This window comes from Chlorocebus sabaeus, chromosome 20, assembly GCF_047675955.1.
Source record: "Chlorocebus sabaeus isolate Y175 chromosome 20, mChlSab1.0.hap1, whole genome shotgun sequence".
Taxonomy (NCBI): Eukaryota; Metazoa; Chordata; class Mammalia; order Primates; family Cercopithecidae; genus Chlorocebus; species Chlorocebus sabaeus.
The window spans coordinates 35,923,253-35,940,278 of record NC_132923.1 but is presented as its reverse complement, the minus strand read 5'-3'; the positions used below and the strand labels follow the sequence as shown (position 1 = coordinate 35,940,278).

The following is a 17,026-nucleotide window of genomic DNA, read 5'->3' as shown; positions in this document are numbered from 1 at the left end:
TAGACCAATGGAACAGAATAGAGAACTGAAATATAGGACTACACACTTGTAACCATCTGATATTTGACAAACCTGAGGAAACAAGCAATGGGGAAATGATTCCCTATTTAATAAATGGTGCTGGAACAACTGGCTAGTCATATGAAGAAAATTTGAGCTGGACCCCTTCCTAACATCATCCATGACAAAAATCAAGTCAAGATGAATTAAAGATTTACATGTAAAACCTCAGACAATAACAACTCTAGAAGAAAACCTAGGCAATACCCTTCAGGACTTAGGCATGGGCAAAGATTTCATGATAAAGATGCCAATAGCAATTGTAACAAAAGTAAACATTGACAAATGATCTAATTAAACTAAAGAGGCCAGGTGTGGTGACTGACACCTGTAATCCCAGCACTGTGGGAGACCAAGGCAGGCAGATCATCTGAGGTCTGAGTTCAAGATCATGTGAGTTCAAGATCAGCCTGGCCAGCATGGTGAAACCCCATCTCTACCAAAAATACAAAAATTAGACAGGCATGGTGGCAGGCGCCTGTAGTCCCAGATACTTGGGCGGCTCAGATGTGAGAATTGCTTGAACACAGGAGGCAGAGGTTGCAGTGAGCCAAGATCGTGCCACTACACTTCAGCCTGCGCAGCAGAGCAAGACTACATCTAAATAAATAAATAAATAAACTAAAGAGCTTCTGCACAGCAAAATAAACTATCAACAGAGTAAACAGACAACCTACAGAATGGGAGAACATTTCTGCAGTCTATTCATCTGACAAATGTCTAATATCGAGCAACTATAAGGAACTTAAACAAATTTACAAGAAAAAACCAAACAACTCCATTAGAAAATGGACAAAGGACATGAACAGATACTTCTACAAAGAAGACATACATGCGGCCAACAAACATATGAGGAAAAGCTCAACATCACTGATCATTAAAGAAATACAAATCAAAACCACAATGAGATACCATTTTACACCAGTCAGAATGGTTACTGTTAAAAGTCAAAAAACAACAAGTGCTGGCGAGGTTGGGAGAAAAATGAATGTTTTTAGATTGCTGATGAGGGTGCAAATTAGTTCAGCCATTGTGGAAGACAGTGTGGCAATTCCTCAAAGACCTAGAGGCAGAAATACCATTTGACCCAACAATCCCATTACTAGGTATATACCCAAAGGAATATAAATCATTCTATTATAAAGACACATGTACATGTATGTTCACTGCAGCATCATTCACAACAGCAAATACATGGAATCAACTTAAATGTTCATCAGTGACAGGCTGGACACAGAGAATGTGATACATATACACCATGGAATACTATTAGCAGCCAGAAAAAGGAACAACATCATGTCCTTTGCAGGGACATGGATGGAGCTGGAGGCCATTATCCTTAGCAAACTAACACAGGAAGAGAAAACCAAATATGACATGTTCTCACTTATAAGTGGGAGCTAAATGATGAGAACACATGGATACATGGCAGAAAACAACACACACTGGAGCCTACTGGAGGGCCCTCCCTTGGGGGGTGAAAGGGGAGAGGATCAGGAAGAATAGTTAATGGATGCTGGGCTTAATAATTGGGTGATGGGATGATCTGTGCAGTAAACCATCATGGCACCTATTTACCTACGTAACAAACCTGCACATCCTGCACGTGTATTCCTAAACTTAAAATAAAAATTGGAAATAAAAATAAGAATATAGCAAGCAGTTATTTTGGTATTTTACAATTAATGTATTTAATATCTACATATGTTGAACATCTACCAAGTGCCAGTATTGGGTATAAAAGGCAGACCCTACCCTCATGGAGCTTACAGGCTAGTGAGTGATTCAGACAAATGAATGGGTAAGTGTTATGTACTAAGATAAGTACCAGGCATTTGATAAATGGTGTGTTACTGTGCACAAACGACAACTGATCTTAGCCTAAGTGTCTTCATCTAAGATAATAACCATCTCATATGATTGCTGTGAGGATTGTGTAGAAAGTAGCAAGCCCTCAATTTGTAAGTAGTCACAGATGTAGACAGAGGCTAATGTAGCACACGATGTTGTGAGAGTACATAGAAGGGTTGCATTGGTCAACTTGAGGGCAGAGCCTCAGAAAAGTCCTCTTTGAGGAGGTGGCTGCTCATGTAAGACCTAAATGATGACTGGGAAACAGCCAGGAGAGAGCGGAGAAGATTCCCCCCAGAGAAAGTGGTGGTATAAGGGTGCAGAAGTGAGAGACGATTGACAGTAGTTCAGTCTGGCTGAACAGCAGAATTCCAGCAGGGGAGCGTTAAGAGGTGAGGCTGGGTAGATGAAGAATACTAGTTAACTAGCACCGGGGATATCTGCTGATTTCTGTGGTACGAATTTCAGCCACCAGCAATTTAACAACTGGCTCACAAAATTCCTCAATTTTTAAAAATCACCTCTGTGGCAGGTGCAAGTGACCTCCAAGATACCCTAGTTACTGGGTTAAGAATTTGGATAGACTCTGGGGCAATGGATAGTCATTAACATGCTTTCAGCCAGGGAGACAGGGAATCCAATCAGTTTTAGAAGGATCACTCTGGCTTTAGTGAGGAGGAGACAGGGCAAGTCTGGAGACAGTGATCTAGGCCAGAAATTAAAATAAACGTAGTGAAGATAGTGGCGGTTGTTGGACAAGAAATTCGATTGAGAAGATATTAGAGCCAATAGATGATTAGTAAGCTGTGGAGACTTAGGTAGGGGGCACATCCAATAAGTGAGTCTGGGTTGCAAACTTGGGCAACAGGATGGATGCTGGCACCATTCTCTAAGAGCAGGAATTCAGACAGTAGGAAATGTTTGGAAGGAGGCACACTAATGTACACATTTGAACTTACTGAGTTTAGTGCCTCATCCAAGTGCTGATCTCCAAGAGGCAACTGGCTGGATAGATACAGAGATTTGAAAAGCAACTGCATATAGATGGCAAGCCTGAGATCACAGGAAGAACCTAGAAGAGAAGCCTAAGTACACTCCTGTTTAAGGGATTTTGCCAACAAAAGGAACATAAAAGGGAGTAAGAGGAGTGGCTGTATTGCTGGGTTGAGAAATAGAAGAGATGGTGGCATGGAGCTAGTCTTCTAGCTCTAGCGAGCCTTTAAAGGAGGGAATAATTGGTGACACTAAACAGCTATGACAAGTGAATGAAGACTAAAAAGTGACTATGGATTCAAGTAGGAGGTTGCAAGTCGTGCCCTTGGTAAGATCGGATTTAGTGAATTCCAATTGCAGGAGGTCAACTGGAAGTTGGGTTATAAACATAAAGTGACAAAGTGGTGAAATAAATGTAGGAGACTCAAAAAGTACAGCTGGCTGGTCCAGGGAAGGAAAGACAATAGGGTGGTGGGTGCAGAAGACACGGGGAACTAGGAAGAGCGTATTGTTTGTGTGTTTGATTCATGTGTAAAGGGAGAGACATCTTAAAATGCTGAATTACTTAACAAATGCTTGCATAATACCTGTGAATGGGCTGCTACTGTTCTAAAAGCTTTGCACGTGTTCACTGATTTAATCTGCATAAGGAGAGGTATTCTTATTGTCTCCATTTTACAGATAAAAAAAGTAGCTTATAGCCATGCAGCTGCGAAAGAGTGGTGTCAGCATCTGTCACTAGGCTACCTGGCTCCGGAGTCTGTGCTGTTAACCATTACCCACTGGGTCCACTCATATTGTTCTGCCAACTGTACTGATGGGAAGGGGTCATCCATGGAGAAGTAGAGGTTGAAGGTACAAGACGGGGAGAAAAACCAGTAGGATAAGTTCCTTCATGTGGTGGGAGGGGAATAAGATCAAGAGAACAGGTGGAGAGGTTAACCCTGGACAGGCAGGAATATTGAAATGGGAGGAAAAGAGGATTGAAAGAAAAGGTCAAACTATAGGTAAATTTGTAAGTTTAGTGGCAAGAAATAGGAAAAAATTTCACAAGTGGTAAGGGAGAAATGGCCTGGAAGCAGAAGCAGGGAGTAAAGAAGATCATGATCTAACCTTTTGATTCCAAGGTTTTATATGGAATGTGGGAAAGAGAGCAACTTTCGCTTGAGACAGAGCTGCTGAGTGTTTCTGGTGGAGCCAGGTTTCAATCAAGTCAAGGAGGGAAGGCTCAATGAAGAGGTCCAGGCTGTAGGGGGCTGAATCATGGGATGGGAGTTACAGAGGGCTCAGAGGGAAGATCTGGAAGGGAGGTGAGGAATGGGGATTGGGTTGAGAAGGAAGAGAATGGGATACCAGTTGGGCTTATGTCTTGGGGTGGGGATCAAGGATAACAATGTTGTTTCTACAGTGCTTGGTGAGTTTCCCTGGCTGACAGTGTACCAAGAAGTTGATCTCCTGGTGGGGGAGCAGGTAAGTAAGTGGGTGAGGAGAGAAGACAAGGAAGTGGTGGGAGGTGGGGGTGGTTCAGTAGTCAGGGCCTCCTGGAGGGATTGCACTTCCAAATGAGCCATCAGTCTGCAAAATGGGAAGTCTTCAGCCTCTGACAGCAGTCACTGTGTTCTGGATCCATCTGTGGAAGCTCTCGGGAAAGGCTTGTAGGAAGGTTTATAATTCTTTGCGGGCTCAGAAAAGTTTTTCCCCTCTGGTGTTCTTGGTCTCAATTATGACAAATCTTATTACATTATCTACCAATAGTATATTTCAATGGAGTAGGATGGCCATATTGTCACAGTTGAAACCAAGACATAGTTACAAGTATTCAGGCAGCTGGTCCTCTGGCTCTAGAGGGTCACTCTCAACCACACCACTATACTGCACCCCACATATCTGCAACACACATCAGACAAAAGAAAAATTGCCTTGTTATTAGAGACATATTACAAAAAAAAGGAAAAAAATCCCCCAAAAATCCCTAAAAGAGAAATGAGCAAAAGACCCAAATGGGCAATTAACAAAAAAAGAAATGTGAATGACCAATAAACATATGAAAAAAAGACTGAACCTCACTTAGAGTTAATGAAATACTTCTTCACCTATTATATTTGCAAAGATGTAAATAAAAGTTAATACTACAGACTGTTATCTACTTCTGATGGAATACTAAACAGCCATTAAAGGAATGAAGTAGAACTACATATTCTGCCATGGAAAATCTCATTATATTGTAAAGAAGGAAAACCTCAAGGTACAGAATAATATACTTTGTAAAATACTATTTACAAAAAGTATGGGCTCCGTATATGCATAAGTGAGCTTGTAAATGGTCAGAAAATTTGGGGAAGAATATAGAAGGAATCACTATCATATCTAACTGGAGAGTGGGATAGGGAGTCTAAGGGAATACAGATCATGAGGAGGAATGGTAACTCTTTTTTAAATGCTTTATTATGGAAAATTACAAACATACACAAGGTGGAAAGACTGATATATTGACCTTCCTCCCATTTACTTATCACTTAAGTTCAACAGTAACTAATATTACTTGATTATGCTATCCTTTTATTCTGTCTGAAAAAGCATTTACCACTTATATGTCTTATTTTTATACTTTAAAAAACCCGACATCATGAAAGTAAGATTCCTGCATGCCCTTACAACCACAGTTTGCTAGCTTAACCTTTAGTGCCCACAAGCAGGAGAAAGCTTCAGGGATGAGGGGTCTGGAGAGTGTTAGCCACTTTGCTCTTGAACTCACGTCACCTGTGTAGCTAGAGGGACAGCGAACCTTATCCAGCTACAATCAACAATACTTAAGGAGCAACTTCAAAGGCAGATTGCCCACTCTGTAAGGGAGAGTTTAATATGCTTACCATTCACACCCACAGCCCCTAGTCCATGTTTTTATAAAGGGACAACTTGATTTATCCTGCAGGAATGTTTTTGTCTCTGTATTTAGGTTCACTCCATTTCCCAGCAGAGCTCAAAGCTAAGAAAACAGTGTCTTCCTCCACTTCCAACTGATGAGTCTTGGGCAGCTGCAGTTGTTGCCAAATGTTACCCTTGGTCACAGAGGCATGACGGATGCCTCATGCTAGAAGTTAGGGGAGTTTGGAAAAATACGGAAATTCCCAGGCACTATCTGGGGGCACGGTGCCAAAGTCTGAGGACTGAAAATGAGAATACCTGCCTCCCAGATGCATCCATTGATTTACTCACCCATCATTCATTCCAATATCATACCCTTGGCCATGCTTTATGCTAGAGTCAGGATTACCAAGTTGAGCAGCACATACCCCCTGACCTTCTGGAGCTTATGAAATCTGGAATGGAGCTTAGCAGTTTGCTTTGCTTCCTCTGCCGGAATTGTTCTTTCCTGTCTTGTCCACCTAGTCTTACTCATCCTTCAGAATTTAGCTCACGAGGCACCATCTCCTATGAAAGACATTTACAATTTAGTGTTTCCTCTGCTAAGAACACCCCTTCTATCTTGTCCACCTGTGATTACTCACCCTGCAAAGCCAGTCTTCATCCCTCTAGCCCTGCCCGACCCCTCAGATCCAAGTTAGTTACTGTGCTTAGCAGATTGCATTACTTATCCTGACATGTTTGCCTCCTTTTAAAGCCCAGCCTTTGGTTCGCCGTTTCCCATGCAGCATGTGGCACATATTTGTATTTGTTGAATTAATGTGTAAAGTAGTGTAACACCATAATTTATCCCGATTTTGTGCCACTTAGACTCTCGTAAGTGCCTCCAAAGATAATCTCTTTGGCCATTAGCCCTTCCACAGCTGCCCCTCCTTCCTTCTGTATTCTACAAAAGCACAGATCATTTTATCTGAGGCTCTAAATAACAAAAGCAGATGAATGTGAGTCCCAGCCCTAAGCAACTTTTATTGCTCGTCCTTTTGAATATATATTGGTATTAATTTTGAAACCCTTGCTTGATCCCTTCCACTTTAAATATTGTAAGTATAAAAAGAATTAGAACTTACAACTAAGATGATTATATCACTGTCCTGCTGCAAAGTCTGGATGGCATGAAGGTCATTGGAAGGCTTTTGTATAACTGTAGAACTTTAAAAACAACTGACTAACACATCAGACAAAAGATCATATTATAATGAATAAACATTAGACAAGAACCAGGGGACCTGGCTTCTACTTCCTTTTGAGGCCTTCACTTTTGCAACAACAAAAAAGGAATAAATTAATGTTTGAGTGATTTTGTGATTTCTAGGGTCCCTCTTGGCTTTAAGCTTACATGAGTCTATAATCCAGGAGGCAAATATTTTTCTGTAAATTGAAACAAAAAGTAATTCTCTTATCCAGTCTCATCTTCTCTCATCAGCCAAAGGAGAATCTTTCCTATAAATAGTCATTAAGACATTGGGGAATGTTGTAACATTTTTCTTTGTGTTATTAATCCTTTCTGTGAATTGAGACACTTACAGGTAACAAACAAGGAAAAAAAAATTCCCTTTGGGAAACTGACTTCAAAAGAAAATTCCAACATCTATTGTTTCTCTTGATATCTTTTTGGCAAAGATATCTTAATTCTCACTGCCATTGCAAATTTTGAATTTAATCCAATGGGTGAGGAGACTCCATCCTTATTTACAATTCCCCTGCTGATGGCTCCCATATGGGTGGGAGACCAGGCTCTCTGGAGCCAGTCTTGGCACTTAAGTTTTTGGATGTGGCAGTCCAAAAGGCTCCTGTCACCTTTCCTGTCTGTATTACTTCCTTCTCCAGCTACAGGATTGCCACAGGACTTCTTCAGAGTACACCTTGTTTAATATGCAGTTCAAATTTCCATTTAACATCAATGATTCTGAAAAAAGAAATCTAGTAATTTTGATTGAAAATTATCCTCCCAATTCAAATTTCCATCAAATAACAGAGGGAGAGAGGTAAGAAGTGGCTCCAACCAAAAGAAAATTAGAACGGTAACTGCTAATAGTGATCATGTGCTTACTTTATACTAAGTTTTATCTCATTTATTCCTCACATAATAGTAGGTATTATTATGTGCCCCATCTTTGTAGAAGAAGTAATTGAGGTTTAGGGAAGTTAGTATCTAGTGTAAGATTTCACATTCTGCCGAACTGAAATTCAGATGTGGAATATCTGACTCCATAGTCTGCACATATAATCCCTCTGTGATCCTGCTTCTCAAGAACTGTGTATGTATGCTTTTAGAATGGGAGATATATAAGGTTTTTAATGGATTCCAAAATGGTAATAGAAGCTAATTGTTGGCTTGCCTCCTGAGTTATCCACAAAAGAAGTTTTGGAAAATTCATAGATTTAAGTCTTTACAACATAAAGGAAAAGCTTAAGAAATATCCACTGAGTAATATTTCAGGAGAGATTAATGAGTTGCATTCCTTAGGGTAAGTGACATCAGCTGCTATAGCAAGTGCACTCATATCTCAGTGGCTTAGCACAACAAACATTTGTTTCTCACAGTTCAATGTGGTCAATTGGTGGACTCTGCTCTAATATCATTCAAGACTAGTGGGACTAGTGTGACATAAGTCAGGCAAAATTTAAGGGGGTGCCAAAGATATCAGTGATCAAGACAAATAATATTTTATGTATGTATGTATGTATGTTTGAGACGGAGTCTCGCTCTGTCTCCTAGGCTGGAGTGCAGTGGCCTGATCTCAGCTCACTGCAAGCTCCACCTCCCAGGTTCACGTCATTCTCCTGCCTCAGCCTCCCAAGTAACTGCGATCACAGGCACCCGCCACCACGTCTGGCTAATTTTTTATATTTTTAGTAGAGACGGGGTTTCACCATGTCAGCTGGGATGGTCTCCTGACCTCGTGATCCACCCGCCTCGGCCTCCCAAAGTGCTGGGATTACAGGTGTGAGCCACCGCGCCCTGCTGACAAATAATATTTTAATACAGTATTTTGAGACTTCAAGTGAATGCAAAAAATCCATACTGAACAAAGTATCAAAATTTTAAACAAAGACAAGATCCAGCAGGACTGGATTAAGAGTGAGGTAGGTGAGACTGAGTTATGTTGACTAATTACAGACTAATTTTAAAAACCTAACTAAAAGTAGAATGACTTGTACTCAGAAAATGTGCAAAACAAAAGCATGAATTATTGTCCTCTCCCACCGTGCCTAGACCCATGGTAAAGGGGAAGAAAAGGAGGGTTCCTAGACCAGCAGGGGAGCAAATGTTACATTTTCCCATCATTCCAAGAGAAGGAGCACAAGGATGTAGGGATTAAATTAGCTTTGCTTTGGCAATCATTGGATCCTAAGGAACTGAGTTTACTCATTCAGACATAGAGAAACAGTTTTTCCATTAGCAGTCCTCAGTCAGCGACTGCCCTGGAAAAATAACCACAGTCTTTTGTTTTAAGGGGCTACCTGAGATAGTTGTTCTCATGGAAGTCAGCCAGACTGGTTGTGTATGAGGTATCTTTTAACTATTTTAAATTGTATTGCCTAAAACCAACTGTTATCTTACATTTTGAATCATATTTATACCTAATTATAAACGCTTACATTACAGACGAGTTGCATAAAGCTACTTTTAATACAACACCAACAGACTTCAATGAATACAAACCATTGTCTTGTGGTCATAGAGAGAAAACTTTATTATATAGTGGCAGGTGCTGATGAGCTCTGAACTCAAGAGCGAATCGTTCTGGGCACCGTATCAGTACACATTTACTTAGACAGGTCTTGCCTGGCAATCCTGACTAAAGTAGCATCCCCACCAGTCACTACCACATATCTTTATTTTTTATATTTTTATATTCTTCATGGCTCTTATTCACATTCTGGCATTTTCTTATTTGTTCACTTGTTTATTATCTGTTCCTCACCCCAAACCCATCGCATTGTAAATACCATGAAATCAGGGACCTTGTCTTTTTTGCTTGTCCCAGTACATAGAACAGTGCCTGGCACACAGAAGGTGCTCAAAAAAATGTTGGAATGAATACACAAATAAGTTGAAGTCAATCTATTGGTTCCATGTGAACTATTCTTTCTTCACAAAATTTCTGAAGTGGTTAGCACATTAATACCCTCAGTTGATAGCTGTGTTTATTGTTATTGTGAGGGGTTACAAAATATCCCTGGACTAGTGAATAGTAAGGAGGAATAATTACAGTACGACATTCAGGCTTTAGATACAAGAAATACTTTTTTATCCGATAAGAGAAACCCAATTGAGCTTGTTCCACTGTAACAAGTTACATATACATAGCTCCAGGTCAATAAATCCTCATGTTTCAAAATGATCACATTTTCTAGGCCTTTCTATGATTCTTGATAGACAATGAATGTGAAAAGAGTTCTGGAAAAGTGGCCTTGTGATGGCAGCTTTTGTAGATGTTAAACATTCAACATTAATGACTCATTTCATACACAAAAACACACACACTTAGGATAGATAGATAGATAGATAGACGCACACATGTATAGATATATGGGCATAGGTATAGATAGATCTGTGTAAGTTTCCTGATAATAACTAGAATGAACTAGCACAACATAACTCAACACATGGCATTAACATTCACAACAGAATTCTTGCCCATCAATTACTACATCATCAAGCAGCACGTATCAACTAAATAGAGTAATTTATGATCCAAGGTCAAGTAACTGCCACTGATTCAACATCTTATGAGCTATATTAAAATTCATGCATTTTATCAAACTGGGTACACTTTTAGATATTGGGTCGTATTACTGTCTTTAGTAGCAATACTTATCACATGATCCAATCAATTATAAGAATCCATAATAAAATCATGCTGTATCTATTCAGAGCCAACTCTACATTTTAACATTCTTCATATTTTAATATTGTAGCATTATATGCATTTTAACATCGCTAAGATCTATGTCTTATAATCAACAGCTTATGAATATTTCTTTTTTTAATTTTCTTTTTTTAAAAAGTTGTTATAAAAGTAATGTTTTCTCATCAGTTCAACTTCCCATCAGTGTAACTTAGAATGAAGAAACTGGTATTTGCAAGAAGCATGATAGACAGGTATATAATTTTAATTTATTAATAACTCATACAAAGTGATTTTTTTAAAAGCAGCAAGACCTTGGGAGGTAAACAGGCAAAGGGCGTGAATCTTCCATTCACATAATAAAAATATAACAATCCAGTAAATATTAATGACCTCACTAGGACTCAAAGAAATGCAAATTAAAACAAAAAGAAAACTACATTTTTGTCTTTTAGATTAGCAGAGAACAATTTTTTTTTAAATCAAGTGCTAAGCAGAGTGAAACAGAATGAGCACCCTTATCAAATGGGTACAAAATTTCTGGAAAGCAATTTGTCTGTATACTTTTAAATCTTTCAAGTGTTTACACCCTATTTATTCTTCTAGGGATATATAATGAGAAAGCAATCAGAAACAGGTCTAAATATATTCTCAAAGATGGTAAGTGGAAAAATGTCAAGATACTAAATTTATATACTAGATTTCAGTTATATAAAGAACTTAAAAATAAAATATGGCAAGATATTAATGGGTAATTTTATTCCTGTTCTTTTACACTTACATGTACTTTATGAAAAAACGTATTATTTTAATAATTAGAAAATAATTAGAAACTGAAAGGAAAAAAATGACCATAGGATGTTTTGATAATTTCCATTTCTTACCAAAGAAAAAGATGAAAAATTACCACAAAAATCTGCCTTCATATGAGACTTACACACTAAAAATTATGTGTGTGGGAGCTTTTATATATTTGCATAGCGTGATGCACAAGGTAAAATATTTCATTTTGTTAGATGTAGGAAACTGAACATTCTTGAATTTTAGTTCTTGAATTTTACATTTTGGGGAAAATTGCTTTGAAGCTTATTATTAATTGTTATTATCATTTGACTCTTTTTTTAAAAAACACGGCACCTCATTGGTTAAATTTACCCTGTTAATCATTGTCTTTCTGGATGAGGAAGTTTTCAATGTCCTTGCTAAAGATGGTATTAATCAGCTCTTTATTATCTCTTGCAAATAATAGTTGGATTCACTTCACATCATGTAAACATTTATTTATTCAAAAATCCAACAGAGACTATATGTTGCTAATGAACAGTTGTGTAATAAAAACATTGCAAAATCTCCTTTTAATAGGACTCTTCCTCTGTCCAATGCAATAGTGCTTCAGCATGGAGCAGTTTTCTGAAGTCTTTGGCTGATTCTTTCTCCTGACCTCTCAATCTTATCTCCAGTCTTGACATTTTATTTTCTCTTACATTTTCTTAAAACAAACAAACAAAAACACAACAGGCCTTGGCTTGCGGCTTTGATATCAGAAAGAAAGTTAGTTAAAGTTGATAGTAAGTTTATATACTATATTTCTTATGTGTTTCAATAACTTCCTTATACTTATTGCTTCATGTATTTACACTTTTTGTATTTTACTTTGGTGTGCTAATATAAAGGATATCATTCAGGACCTTAAGCATCTTGCAGGCTCATTAGGGATGGCAGGGTGTGGGAGCAGATATATAATCAGCATTTACAGTTTAAGGTGAAGAGTGTCAACCCTTCTTTAATTTAGTGTAAGTTTATTGAGTGCGTGCCTTTGGCCAGAGAGAGTTCTGGGCATTGGATACAGTGTTGTACAAGGCATAGCCTCTGCCTCTGAATAACCTATTCAGGGTTGCTGGACTCTGAGACTGTGCAAGAGAGGTGAGCTTCCATTCACTGGCAATCCCACAAGCATTTCAGATCCTTTTCCACTTGTCCTCCATTCCTACTCCCAAACTCTAGCCAAATGAACTTCTCAGTCTGTAGATCTGGAGTAAGAACTGGAACTTGACTTTTTTTTTTAAAGCACTCCCTGGTAATTCCAATGCTCAGTCAAACTTGGAAACTACCATATCACCTAACAGCCTCAATGACCTCACACAGATATTATAGGATAAATTGCTAGAAGGCAGGAGGAAAATGTGTCTGTGAATCATTTTTCCTCACAGCATCTTGCTGCTATTAGAATTTTAAAACAAAGAATATAAAATCATTGATGATACTGTCTCTAACTCAATACAATTATATAGATAAGACAACTCTGTGCTCTTCTAGAGGATCCTTAGCTTTTGTAATTTATTGAATTAATATTCAAACAAAGTTATTTCTTTGCTCTCATTTTTAAATAGGCTTCTCATGAAAATAATGGTGCAGTCCACTTTCTTGTTGTTTGTTCGGTTGATACAAACCTGTTATTCTTCTCTTTCACCATTCCACAAATGTGCAACGCCTTCTTTCCTCTGGGCCTTTGCACATGCTATGCCCATTTCCATTCATTGGCTTATTCATACTCAGGTATCAAGTGTGGAAAGACAATTTATTTTTGTACACGCAAGAGCTCAAAAAAATGTAACTCCCATGCATCCTGTCACAGAAAGCTTTTGGGAAATATGTGAAACAAGGAAGAGAAAGGCAAGGCTTGGGAAACAGCTAGCTAAGGAACAGTAGCCAAGGAAAGGAAGTACCAGAGTGAAAACTGTGCTGCAGCATGCAGAAGCCCAGAAGGGAGCGCTCTAGGGGAAAGAAAGAAAAAGGCTCCTGAAAAATAATATAGAAAAACACATCACAGATGTGATGGAATAATTAGTCATGGAGAAAACTTTGAAAATGAAAACAAAAGCAAAACAGGTTGTTGAAAAAGGAAAGCATAATTCTTACATACTGTTTGGCTCAGCAGTGAATAATATTTACATCATTATTGTAGTATAACTATTGATTATTTACTTTACCATAAATCGTGATATGACTTTATTGGGATAAGGGGACAGGGGAACTGAGCGTGTGAGCAATTATGGGCATTAAATGCAAAAAATATCAATAGAGAAGATGTACATTTAATAAATCAAGAAATAACACACATATTGGAAAATAATATAGAAAGAAATACTAGAAGAAATGGCTATAAGAACTCAAAGTAGTTGCCTCAATCAAGGGTGGGTAGGGAATAGGGGATGGATGTTCCCAAGGAAGTGTGTTATTTTCCTACAAAAGTCTTTTAAGCTTTTAAAATATTTTTGGTTTTCGTTTATAAGCACATTTATTTCTTTGATTAAAAAACGAATTGGTATGTATGTATCAAGCAGCTACCGTGTACCTGGAAAAATGTTTAACTCTGACCATGATATAAGAAAAGTGATAAAACATGATTCTGCTCCTCCAGGACTGTAAAGTCACTTTGGAATATATAAGCTACCATGTTTATATAAGAATCAATGAAAGAAAAAGGTGTGATTAAATCCGATGAGAACCCAAAGACATTTTGTATTCAAATTATATGAACTTTAGTGTTTAAAAAATGTATAAAACAAAGAGCCTTTTTAAATTTATAATTTTTTCCCCTTACTCAAAGGATGATAATAAAAATGAATTACTCTGTTTCAGCTCCTCCTTAAAGGTCTACAAATTTGGCCCCACTGAAGCCTCTCTGAAAGAGGACTCTACTGAAACACACCTAATCTCTACATTGCTACTGTAATGGCTGCCTTTGTAGTCTTCAGTCTTGGCTCTGTTTCTTTTTTTAAAAAAAGAGTTATTAAGTGCTTACTTAATACCAGACACTTTTGTGTTTAGGAGAGGAGCACTGAGTTCATGTTCCCTTTTGCCCAATGACTGTCTGAAGAGATGCTGCAGAGATAGCTAAAGAAGAACAGACAAATAAGGAAATCAAAACAAAAGAGTCAGAGGAATGAAGGGCAAAAAAGTTGAAGAATACAAATATTGTGTTTGTCAGGACTTTGGGGGCAGTTTCATAAATGTATTTTTTTTTGCCATCGTTGCATATTTCACTTGGACATCCTATCACTTCCTCTGTCCCCTCTGTAACAGAAATATTTGTTAGGAAGGTTAAAATCACTAAAAAAGTTGTTTATGTGGCATATTTCTTAACAAGAGATTTATCTTCTGTTCCTCTGAAAAATGTTAAATTACAGTGATCAACTAAGCCTATAGAAGGATTAAGCAGGCTCAGGTTAGAAGGTGTCAAATATACTTAATTTTTTTTTTTTTTTTTTTTTTTTTTTTTTTAGATAGAAAATCTCTGAAGGAAAGATGTATCTCAGAGATCCACCCTTATGTATATGTTAAAGGTTTTTTTCCAGCATTAACAATACCAACAGTCTCAAAGCCTGAGCACTATATATTAGGTTGGTGCAAAAGTCATTTTGCGATTTTCACTATTGCTTTTAATGGCAAAACCCATAATTACTTTTGCACCAACCTAACAGCTTCTTAGACTAGTGGATTGGAAAGGCAATATATACGTATGAACTACATTTTGGAAATAGAAGGCAAATATGCAGAAGAAAGCAACCAGCTCTTGTAATCACACTGCTTACAGTAGATTACTGTTAACTTTTTAAGTGACATATTTATTAATATGTAAATATATATCATATATATGAGAAAAAGAAGTGTCATATTGTGTATATACGATCTGCTCTCATGCTTTTCTTCCTCTGACATTCTGATCTACTTTTTTTTGTGCTGGACCAACTTGTCAAGAATTTGGGGTATTTAATCCAGGCATGAAGGAACAAGGCAAAGCTTTAAAGAAATCCAGTTGTCTTTTACATCTAGACCTGAAAACCTGTGGTATTTAGTGTCCATGAGAGTTGAAAATCAAGTTGGAGAGAAATTATTCTGTGACTATTCATTTAGTCAAAGCAGATAACATATGAAAAAATTTAAAAATTAGGTGTCATCTATTTAGGTATGACCTTATCCTGGAAGGATTTATGGCCAATAAATATTAGAAATTAGATATTGTAACGCAGGGCTAAACATCTTCATAAAAAGTTTTAAAAAATTTATTATGATAAATATACATGTGAAGTTAACCATTTTTACCATCTTAATGTACAGTTCTGTGACATTAAGTGCATTCACTTGGTTGTGCAACCATCCCCACCATCCATCTCCAAAACTTTTTCATCTTCCTCAACTGAAACTCTGTACTCATTAAACAATAACTCCCTATTCCCTCACCCCCTTTCCCCTGTTGACCACCATTCTACTTTCTGTCTCCCTAAATTTGACTACTCTAGGTATGTTATATAAGCGAAGTCATACAATATTTGTCTTTTTGTGACTAGCTTGTTTCATTTAGCACAATTCTTCAAGATTCATCCATGTTTTAGTATGTGTCAGAATTTCCTTCCTTTTTAAGGCTGAATAATATTGCATATTATGTGTACACTGCATTGTGTTTATCCATTCATTTGTCGAATTATAAAATTTTACATGTATCAGTCACTCATGTGTTGGAACTTTCTCTTCCCTTGACTTTGTGACAGAGTCAGCTGGGTGATGACCAGATTTGTGATCCCCTCCATGGTGTAGAGTTGTTGGACAGCAGTGCCCAGACAGGGACTAACTTTCTGACTCACTCACATGTCTAGGTGGGTTTCATGACAAGTAGCTGCCCATGGAATGTGAGAGGAAGTGTGTGCATTGTACCTGAGTATGCATGATACTCTAAACATCTGCTGACACGCTGGTACCTGGACAACTTTGAAACCATGAGATGGCAGAGCCACAAGGTGGAAGGAGTCTTGGTCTATGAGCCATCACTTTGAGGGTAGCCTCTCGAGAAGCCCTTCCTGCTAGGAATTACATTGGATTTTGCATAAGTGAGAATTTTATGTGTTAAGCCACTGAGATTTGGGAGCCATTAATCAACCCCATCTAATGCAACTTTCAAGTCCATCTGTTTCAAGTTTCTTCTCCTACTTTCTAATTCTTGTTTCTCAGTGTCTATTGTTGACTTTGCTTTCCTCTGCCCTATCTCCTGCTTTGTAGTCACTGGGTCATATATATCACACTTTTTAAAATAGTGCCTGTATCAATTCTCTCCTACCTAAATGTGTGTGTGTGTGTGTGTTTATTGTAGTTGTTGTTGTTTGTTTTTGTTTTTGTTTTTAGACAGAATCTCACTCTGCCCCCAGGTTGGAGTGCAGTGGTGTAATCTCGGCTCACTGCACCTCCGCCTCCTGGGTTCAAGCGATTCTCCTGCCTTAGCCTCCTGAGTAGCTGGGACTATAGGCATGCACCACCATGCCCAGCTAATTTTTGTATTTTTTGTA

General features: G+C 38.0%; 1 long non-coding RNA gene across 2 annotated transcripts in view; it reads right to left on the bottom strand.

The window, feature by feature from the left end:
- Window positions 1–6,965, bottom strand: part of LOC119624315 (uncharacterized) — a 44,921-nt gene extending 37,956 nt beyond the window's left edge. For both annotated transcript variants that reach the window (XR_012090017.1, XR_005240366.2), the window contains exons 1-2: window positions 6,897–6,965; window positions 6,121–6,336 (exon numbers count right to left, since the gene is read on the bottom strand). This is a non-coding gene — a long non-coding RNA (uncharacterized lncRNA). The remainder of the gene's footprint in view (window positions 1–6,120; window positions 6,337–6,896) is intronic.
- Between the last annotated feature and the right edge of the window lie 10,061 nt (window positions 6,966–17,026).